The sequence below is a fragment of the Bombus pyrosoma genome, linkage group LG3 (assembly GCF_014825855.1).
Source record: "Bombus pyrosoma isolate SC7728 linkage group LG3, ASM1482585v1, whole genome shotgun sequence".
Lineage (NCBI taxonomy): Eukaryota > Metazoa > Arthropoda > Insecta > Hymenoptera > Apidae > Bombus > Bombus pyrosoma.
In genome coordinates, this window is record NC_057772.1 from 13,773,687 (window position 1) to 13,784,230 (window position 10,544).

Genomic DNA, 10,544 nt, shown 5'->3' on the forward strand with positions numbered 1-10,544 from the left:
ACGTTATACCGTAATGCTACATAACGTTATACGTTATACCGTAATGCTACGTAACGTTATACGTTATACCGTAATGCTACGTAACGTTATACGTTATAACGTAATGCTACGTAACGTCATACGTTATAACGTAATGCTATATAACGTTATACGTTATAACGTAATACTATATAACGTTATACGTTATAACGTAATGCTACATATCGTTATACGTTATAACGTAATGCTACATAACGTTATACGTTATAACGTAATACTATATAACGTTATACGTTATAACGTAATGCTATATAACGTTATACGTTATAACGTAATGCTACATAACGTTATACGTTATAACGTAATACTATATAACGTTATACGTTATAACGTAATACTACATAACGTTATACGTTATATTGTAATGCTACATAACGTTATACGTTATACCGTAAAGCTACATAACGTTATTCGTTATAACGTAATGCTACGTAAATTTATACGTTATAACGTAATACTACATAACGTTATACGGTATATCATAGTGCTACATAACGTTATACGTTATACCGTAATGCTACATAATGTTATACGTTATGCCGTAATGCTACTTAACGTTATACGTTTTACCGTAATGATACATAACGTTATACGTTATAACGTAATACTACATAACGTTATACGTCTTAGCGTAATACTACATAACGTTATACGTTATAACGTAACGCTACATAATGTTATACGGTATATCGTATTATTACATAACGTTATGCGTTATAACGTATTAGCGTATAACGTTATACGTTATAACGTATTATCATATAACGTTATACGTTGTATCGTAATACTATATAACGTTATACGTTATAACGTCATACTACATAACGTTATAAGTTATATCGTGATACTATATAACGTTATACGTTATAACGTATTAAGATATTACGTTATGCGTTATAACGTATTACCATATAACGTTATACGTTTTATCGTAATATTACATAACGTTATGCGTAATAACGTTATGCTACATAACGTTATATGTTTTATCGTAATATTACATAACGTTATGCGTGCTAACGTATTAGCGTATAACGTTATACGTTATAACGTTATGCCATACACCGTTATACGTTATAACGTAATACTACATAGCGTTATACGATATAACGTAATACTATATAACGTTATACTTAATAACGTTATATAGTGTTAGTATGGTATACTATTTAACGTTATACGTTATAACGTAATGCTACATAACGTTATACATTATATCGTATTACCATATAACGTTATACTTTATATTGTAATATTACATAACGTTATGCGTTATAACGTATTACCGTATAACTTTATACGATTTTCTCGAAAGCAAAGCCTCAAACGAAAAATGTTTTTTCTATATTTTCGACTTTCGCGTAGAATCACCCGCTTTCCGCTTGTACCACTGGTTACAAACCACCCTGTATATACGCTACGTATATCTGAAACGCAGAGCGAAAGGGTATTAGATCTTACTTTTCCAACTTCACAGTAGAGCAAATCAAGGTCGCAAAAACATTGAAACAAAATATGGACCTATCATCACTTTCGCCTTTTATTGTGTTATATCAGAAACTAAACGTCTTAGAACGAAAGAATTTTCAGTATCGAGAAAAATAGAAAGTTCTATATGGGTCATAATACTGGTCTTAATACACTCTGGGTCTGTGATACTGAACTGCGACATGTACGTCATCTCATCTGATAACGCTTTTTAACATTAGAATATTAACAAACAGACTAGAATAGTCACTTCTGACAGATGCAGAGAGACGGGATCAGGTAGGACCATCAAATGGGGATGTCAAACATATTTTCCGGGTTTACGATCGTGATTGATCTTCCAATATAACCAGAATATGTCGGTAAGACATTACTGGAGGCAAACGCAGATGAGATACAACTGCGGCAACTGTCGACGATTTATAACAGGGCAGAGACAGATGGAGAACTTCTTGAAGCGTAGGACGTCGGAAAAGTTCTTCCAGCTTCCGACAAGCTTTCCTTTCGAGTTCTATCGCATATAAGGTGATAATAGGAAATAGAGAGAAAAAATGTCCGTTCAGTTCTTTACTTGTATCCTCGGTACCATTGCAATATCGGTAAAATCAAAGTTTCATGGAAGATTCGGTCCTATAAGTAAAACTTTTACGCGGACATTACTCTTGTGTAACCACTTTCTGTTTATTTTAAGTACTTTTCGATCAGTATATTAGTTTCACTAATAGGATTTACATTGATAAAGTTTTATGTCTAACTCGTTTTCAGATATATTCGCAATTTAAAATTGACACTGTTTTTTAGCATTCGAGTTAGTAGACTCTACGATGTACATATCTCTATGACACATGACAAATGATCCCATCTTTGTTATTCGTTGTAGAGATTTTAGTTTTTTTTTTTTTTTATGTAATATTTGATTATTTTTGACGTCATATATAAAACGTGCAGTACTACTGATATTAATCGATAAATTGGATTTATGGATTACATGCCGCCAACGTGTTGTTGAAGTTATTAAAGGATAAGGCACAGCAATAAAGTTGTGAAAATAAATAGTCACAAAATTATAATGATTATTCCATAAATACAAGCATATCATATTGTATTTTAAGTTACTTTAGTTACTCAGTTCGTAGAAGTTAACAGGACCATCCTGTATATGCATATAAATATGCACATTTCATCCAAAAATATCGCTTAAAGTAACTTATAAATTGCATTAAAAATACACCTACTAGGTTTAATTTAAACCAAGCCATATGATAATTCCCAAAAGTTTTTCAAAGGATTAATATACGCAAAACAATTTTATCATATTTTGTTCAGGAAAAATTTCTGATACAGATACAAATCAATTCAGTACGTAATTCGTCGTTATTCCACGTGAAGCGATCTTCCTTTCTAATGCTATCATCCTTGTTGAAATTCGATAAAGCGTAATTTGTAGCATTAACATGGACGCGTGTGGACGCGTGCAGTTTCTGTCTTTTCGACAAACCAGTAAGAAAGTTTCCAGATGCCATTCTTCGGGGCGATTAATGACAATTTTCTCCCATCTCTAATTTGCTAGATTTCTCAAATATTTTCTAGATATTTAAACAACGAAATACAGTATGAGCATTACATACTTGAACATTATGCAACATTACATAGAAGTTGAATAAAAATAAAAATTTCATTGTTGCAATGAATTTTAACTTTCTTACCTTCTATCAAATTATTTTTACTAAAAGTTAACATTTAACCTAAACGTTTCTTGACGTTTTAAACCTAAAAGTGTAAATTGGTTAAATCCTTAAGAAACTTCGCTGTTAATTAAAACTTCGTCTTATTTTAAGAAGCACAATACTTGCTATAGCATATAAAAATAAATAAAAGTGTTTCTATCTCAGGTAAAGAAATTCATTTTAATAGATATTTCAAATGTCTTCTCTTTATAATTATAGCAATGTCATTATTTTAATTACTATTTCTAGCAAAATATGATTTACAACATTATAGCACATCATGGCTGTATTCAAATTATTGTCGTACTTTGTTGTTTGTAATGTTATACGTATATATTATCATATTATCATAAGCTATAGTGGTCTACGCCACTGACCAAGCATTTCCTAAATAAGTGGCTTAAATTATTCTCTACCGAAGTATTGTAAAAATAATATAACAATATATATCAGATATTCAGATACACAATAGACACATATATAGCGTTACTCTATACCTGTAAATCGGTAAAGATCTGCGGAAAAATGTAGCCAATTGACCTTGATCTTTAAATTAAAAGACAAATCTTTTTTATTGCATCGTATTCTATTCACTGGGACTAAAAATCTCAAAGAAATCACGGGCCGCAACTCAGCCGTTCTCTTAGAAACAAATGTTTCATTAGTTTTCGGACTCATTTTATTTATAATGTGCATACATGGTACAGTCAGATACAGGAAATATAGCACCCATTACCGACCGCATTCTACAGTATTCATCTAAGATATAATAGAACTCTGTAATACTCATAATGATAAAACAAATTTATTTAATGTATTTAATCTTTATCCATTAAAATAATAAATGTTACATTATTATGAATTATTAATAATCTATATCCACTTACAATCTATATGCTATTAACAATTGGTACATTTATTACCAATTGTCAAATGTACATTTATTTACTAATGATAAAATTTCTTTCTATATTACTTGCAACTGATAAATTATATAATGTCACAAATTTATTAAAAATATTCTTTTACATACACAAACGATGTTACAGATGAGGTAGTGATAATATAATGTGTCGAGACCTTCAATTCGGAATAACGTGTCACAAATTAACATAATTGATAAACATTACTTCACTATAAAAAATGTATTGAATAATACTTATTTGTATTACAATATTATATTGTATTATATTATTTGCATTATATTATTATTATATTTATATTATAATATTCTAATATAAAATGCATTGAAATATAAAGTCTGTGATATATATAAGGTGATATAATGTTCAATTAATGAAACTGTAATATGTATTGTGTCTATTAACATATATATGTATAAACATTTGTAAAATAAATCTCTGTATGCATACAAAATTTTATTGTAAGATTTTCCATTCACATAAATCTATATAATATATAACTAAGTAGATAACATATTATTAAAAATGAAAAGATTGATGATTTATTAATATTTACAAAAATGTTTCTAAATTTATGATAATAGGTTCATAGTAGTATAAATTTATTCATTTAAAAGTTTCTTACATCAAAAACTGTTATATTTACCTAGAGTTAGTTGTTTATTTCAAATGATGCTCGGAAAAATTAAAAGGAAGTTCCAATCTTCTTATTGAAATTTTTTGAAAAAAAAAAGTAAAAGATACATGTATAGGTTTTACACTTATAATACCCTTATTTTCAATTGATATAGCGTTAACTATCTTCCGCAACAGTATTTTTTAAGTATTTTTTACCCTACATATAAGTTTGCTGTCTAACGTTTGTTTTCAGATTAAGATTAGGCGTATTGATTATGCGATAGGATTAAACGTTACTATTATATTACTTATCGACAATTCGAAACAAAGATAATATGTAAAATTCAAATGGAAAAATTAAATGTTCTAATCGGTTTTTTTCATCAAGAAGCAGAAAAGATATGTTCAAGATATACTAAAATATGTTCGAAAGACTTCATAAATTCGTAATTTATTGCCATATTTTCTCATGCTATGAAGAAACGTAAAGAAAAAGCATAGTTTCGTATTATGGCTTAAGAATGTAACGCGCTAACTTCGATTGTATAAAGGTAAAAAGGAAATTTATTGGAGAAAGTTTCGTGAAATGCGCGCTGCCTGCAGATATTTTGTTCGTCTGAGATACGTATGTGACGCCGAATATTTATAACTGGCAATCAATCAAACTGTATCGAACGTTTCGTTACTCGCGAACCTTCTCCACAATCGGCAAGGTGATTGTTCAACACGTGAAAGTCACATTTTATCGTTTCGCTGTTTCCGCTGTTGCTTTTTCTTCTTTTTAAACTGTTCGGCTGTTTTTCTCCTGCTCTCAACGATTCCTATAACTACGAATGTAAGTGGAGGATATATAATACGTTTGCATTGAATTTAATGATAGCATGTCGAGGTGAGCGTTCGCTTGTTTGCCGGTCGCACTTACACGCTTATGCATCACATAAATTACCGAGGACATCCGTGCCATTTACAAAGCTGAGCCTTGATGAGTCAAATCGCCTGATTACCATATGTTTACCGTATGTCGAGTTCTATACTAGCAGACTGCAATAATGTCGGATAAATTATAGGCCTGTAATTCATTCCGTCTCTTGTAGGAAAAGGAAACGCTTATGAAGTTTTCACCCGGTCCCGCCGTGTCGACTAGTCGCACGACTTCTGACTTATTTTAATGTACCGATGTGTTAATTGACACACTCGCATTACCATTTATCTGCGATGTACAGGAACGATTTACATGTACGTAATGTGATCAAAAAGTCGCACCAATCTCTAACGCTCTAAATTCTGGCGATATATAGTTGTATGCGTGTGAAAAATATGATTTCAGAATATCGGTAAATTATGATACTCATAAAACGATCAAATGTATGCACCGGAGAAAATGCAACATCGTAAAACATTACATCTTATTACGATGCGGTTGCTTTAACGACATCGCATAATGATATTCACGTATCATAAAATTAAATAGTGCGTGGCGAAATGTTGCATCTCTTAGTGACTGGTAAACGAAAGGCAAGGAGCAATGAAATCGCTGACTCGCGTTATTGCAAATAATATAGTACATGTACATATGAATGTACGTACGTATCATGGGCATTGCTGCTAGTGCTGCTGCTGCTGCTGTTGCTGTTGCTAAAAAGAAACGCTACTTATAAATCTCGAGCCAGTTGTTTACTATATTTATGAGGAAGTACTAGGAGGCAGTTTCCGTCATTTATTAGCGCGAACTTATCTCCGGCTGTTCGGCTCGTTCGTTTCGATTGGAAACGTCGAACACGCTAGCTCGATATAAATTACGATCGCTATCTCTAGTCTAGTCACTATCCATACTACTCAGATGCCCGCTCGGAATCCTGTTAATCCCGGGAGCGACTATCGATAACCAAGTTATATTTCGCGTGTCAACTCCCAGTTTCCTTTTGGATCTCATTCATCTCATGACATCGGTCATTGCGGAACAATATCTCTAAACAGCTCGCGCTGAAATTTAATTAGATTCGTACACATGCAAAAATATCGATAAACATTGATAAACTGTAAAAGATGGTGACAAATCTTCGTTATATCGTATATTATTTTCATTGTTTATCTAAATGTTACACATACACATGCCTATGTCTTAATTTATGTATAATTTGGAAATATGCAATACATAATTTATATAAGTATAATTTATATACATGTATGCATATATGTATAATAAGAATGTGCAAGGGACAGGTAATAATTAATACAAATTATTATCATTGTCCTACAGCCAATCACCGTTCCGATCGCTATTATGCGTCTCTTATAATGTTTCTGACGTTGATTACGAACCTGCAAATCGTTCTTCTACGACACGTCTAGATTTTGGGAAATGTGATTTTGAAAGAAATCGAATGATATCACGCGATAAAGCGGACTTTTGTCTTTCATAGAAGAAACATTCAGAGAAAATTGTGTTACAGATTTTTTCGTCAAACTAGAAAGTAAAATATCTCCGCGAACAGTGAAATGCTGACAATGGTATTCAAAGGCAAACTTAGCCACTCAACGTTCCGTTTAGCACCATAGCAGTCGTTCTATGCACGCACTTCGATGGTATATTTATTATTGTTATATTACTTATGGCTATATTCCTATTATATTGGTGTATGTATTATTTAAATATCAACTTGTAAATTGACATTTTTATTAGAAAATAGTTTACAAATAATGCATATCACAACAACGGATTAACTAACAAACAAAATATACAACGCAATAAAAATCGAAACATTTCTGCTAAATTAAAATAACTATAATCGAGTTGCAAGATCCTCGAAATGTTAATTATCTTTGTGTAATAAAAACGAGCCATTCGTGTATATACTTACATAGACGCACATTTTCGTAAATTTAAATATAAATGAACACAACTCGTAACAACGAATAATTGGACACCTACCAAATGAGACAAGACAACGTAAACTCTAAACTAGAATATCGATTCCACGTAGTGCAATCCGTTCCGAAAGGATTTAGTGCAGCACCGTTTATTAGCTTCTCCTTATCTATCGGTGTTCATTCATTTAGATTGGAAATGCTGAACGCGCTGGCCGAGTATAAATTACGATAGCTATCTGCTACCTTGTCACTATACGTAGTACTCGGAGACCCAGTCGGAGCCCTACTAACCCCAGAAGTAAACTTTATCATGTGAGAATTTGTTATACGACGCTCGATTTGCATTCCAAGGCTTGTATTATTGTAATCCTGGAGTCATTATTTAGGAAATTGCTTTTTCCTCTGTAGTATTGCAACTGCTCCCTTCTTGCTCACTTCTTTTCCGTCATAGTCATTATACTGTATTCGCTAATTTATAAATACAGAATTTATTCATTTTGTGTTATATAAGCACGTCTCGCTTTGCTTGTATCATTATTGGCATATCATTCATTATTAAACATATGTAATTGTATTTTATTCGTCACTTTGCATCAAACGCAATTTCAGATACACGTTGTGTATACTTAAAAGAGGTTTGTATTCTAATCATATACAGAGCATTGAATTGCTAACTAGCATTTGTTTTCTTGAAGAGAAAAGAAAAAAGAGGAAAAAATTATTATTTTTTTATAACCAACACGACATGTACATTTTTTCCACTCGAAATAATTTCTTTATCTTTTAAATATTTATATTGGATTTGTGTCCAATAATGATGTTTTTCCTGAAAATTTCATTTGCTTTGATTCTTAAATCATTCGCTTCATCTCCTTGTTAGTGAACATTATTGATATGTACTAGTAAATAATAGTAAATGGCAATTAATAAACAGCTAATAAGTAATAGTTTCAAAACTTCTGTAAAAGTTAATCAAATGATTCGTGTATATCATCTACCGTAAAACTGCATTGATATTCATTTATGTTTAAATAGCATGCCAATGATAAATACAAACAGAAGTGTAATTTTTGCATTAAAAAAAATTCAGCGTTCGAGGCACGAAAAATAATGTAAAAGAAATGTAATAGTGAAATACGTAAAAAATGCTGGCAAATTGATTTCGTCGATTACACCGACAGGTTAACCGTTCTATCAGACCGAATGAAATAATCTTTTTGTCGACCTTTAGCGCCATCTTTTTCGTCCATAATTAATGCGAAACATTAATAACAATAATGTTCGGCAACGACAGGAACTATCCAGCAAATTTAATTTTTTGCACCACGCTGTGCCGTCATCCCAACATCGGACAACTGAATAATTTATAAAATCTGCACGGAGGTCTATGGCCCGGTTCAGAAGTTGAAACGATGCCGCTTTAAGCCTCGAGGGCTTCGGCCTTTATAATTAGGCAACGAAACGAATTGTGCTTGACGTCCATATCGACTACCTAACTCAAACCTGACTAACGAGCTTTCGTTTCCTTCCTACACACGTAGACACGTATACACGCCTGACTACTAATAAATCTCCTAACCGTATCTTCGTCATTATCGGCAAACGTTTCACTTGAATAGAATCACGTGGTCGCGAGTTTCGTACACATTTGTTAAAGTCACTTCGTTGATTTATATTTCTTCAGTGGTCGTTGCAACGAGTATTATTTGATAAAACAAATCGTTATTTCAATCGTTATTTGGATCAATATCCAATGTAACTTTTCTGACAATTGCGTTTCATAAGAGAAACAAACAACGTTTCGAAATTATACACGACTTAACTGCGTTTCTTTATGCGAGTAAATGGAAAAAAAGCTATCCGTTAAACGTTAAAAACATCTACAACGAAAGTAATATTGCGCTATTTAAATTTTTTAATGGAATATTCGGTTTGTTAGAGTAATTACATATAGTATCCATTATCACTTATATTACAAAGTTTAAAACTACCTTGCAGAAGATAGACTGGCATCGTTATTACTTTCAACTTGTAATAAATTATAGTATATTATTGGCACTTTCGCGTTTACGTAATGCTTTCAGTATACCGATCGCAGCAGTTATTACATACGTATCTCGAAAAGTATTACCTTTTATCTGAACGTTACATAACGCAAACATTTTACTTTCTAATCTTATTAATCAGCTCGATACTCGGTAAAAATATACGAAGTATAATAATTAGACGACGTTTGAAAGTGACGACATCAATTTCAAGAGATTACGTGGAATCGAGAACGGTGGAGGAAGAAAAACTCTTCAAATAAAGTATTTTGCACGCCAAACGAATTGTTCGATTTCCGATAGGCAATACAGCACGAACCGCAAAACGTCCAACAAGGGAAGAGAAAATCGTGCGATTATTATTTGCAAAAGATATATAAACCAGTGGTAAGCGGTAATGCGGGAGAGTTGTTACTGACAGCAAACATGGCCGCCACCGCGGGAGCCTCGGGCTAGCTTAACAACTTCTCTCTTACTGGCGATGCAGCACCTTTTTGTGAATCGCTCGAGCATTATTAATCGCTTGATGTGAATTTCAAACTTATTACGCCGGCTGACATGACAGACACGGCCCGAGGCACCTTATCTCTCTGTTCCTCACCCACGAGCACATCATGAACCTGCCTTCCCTTGCTTCTACTATTTCATTTGATGTCCGAACCAGGTGCTTGTCCAATTGTACGCTCACTCGTTTGCTTATACCGCTTCGAACACGCAAGTTATATCGTTCGGTGCTGCCTTACCGATACCATAACTTTTTCTGAAAATTACCACTTTGGTCGAGGGAAATAACCTATGTTGGCTGATTCCAAAAAGCCACGAAAAGGTGTATG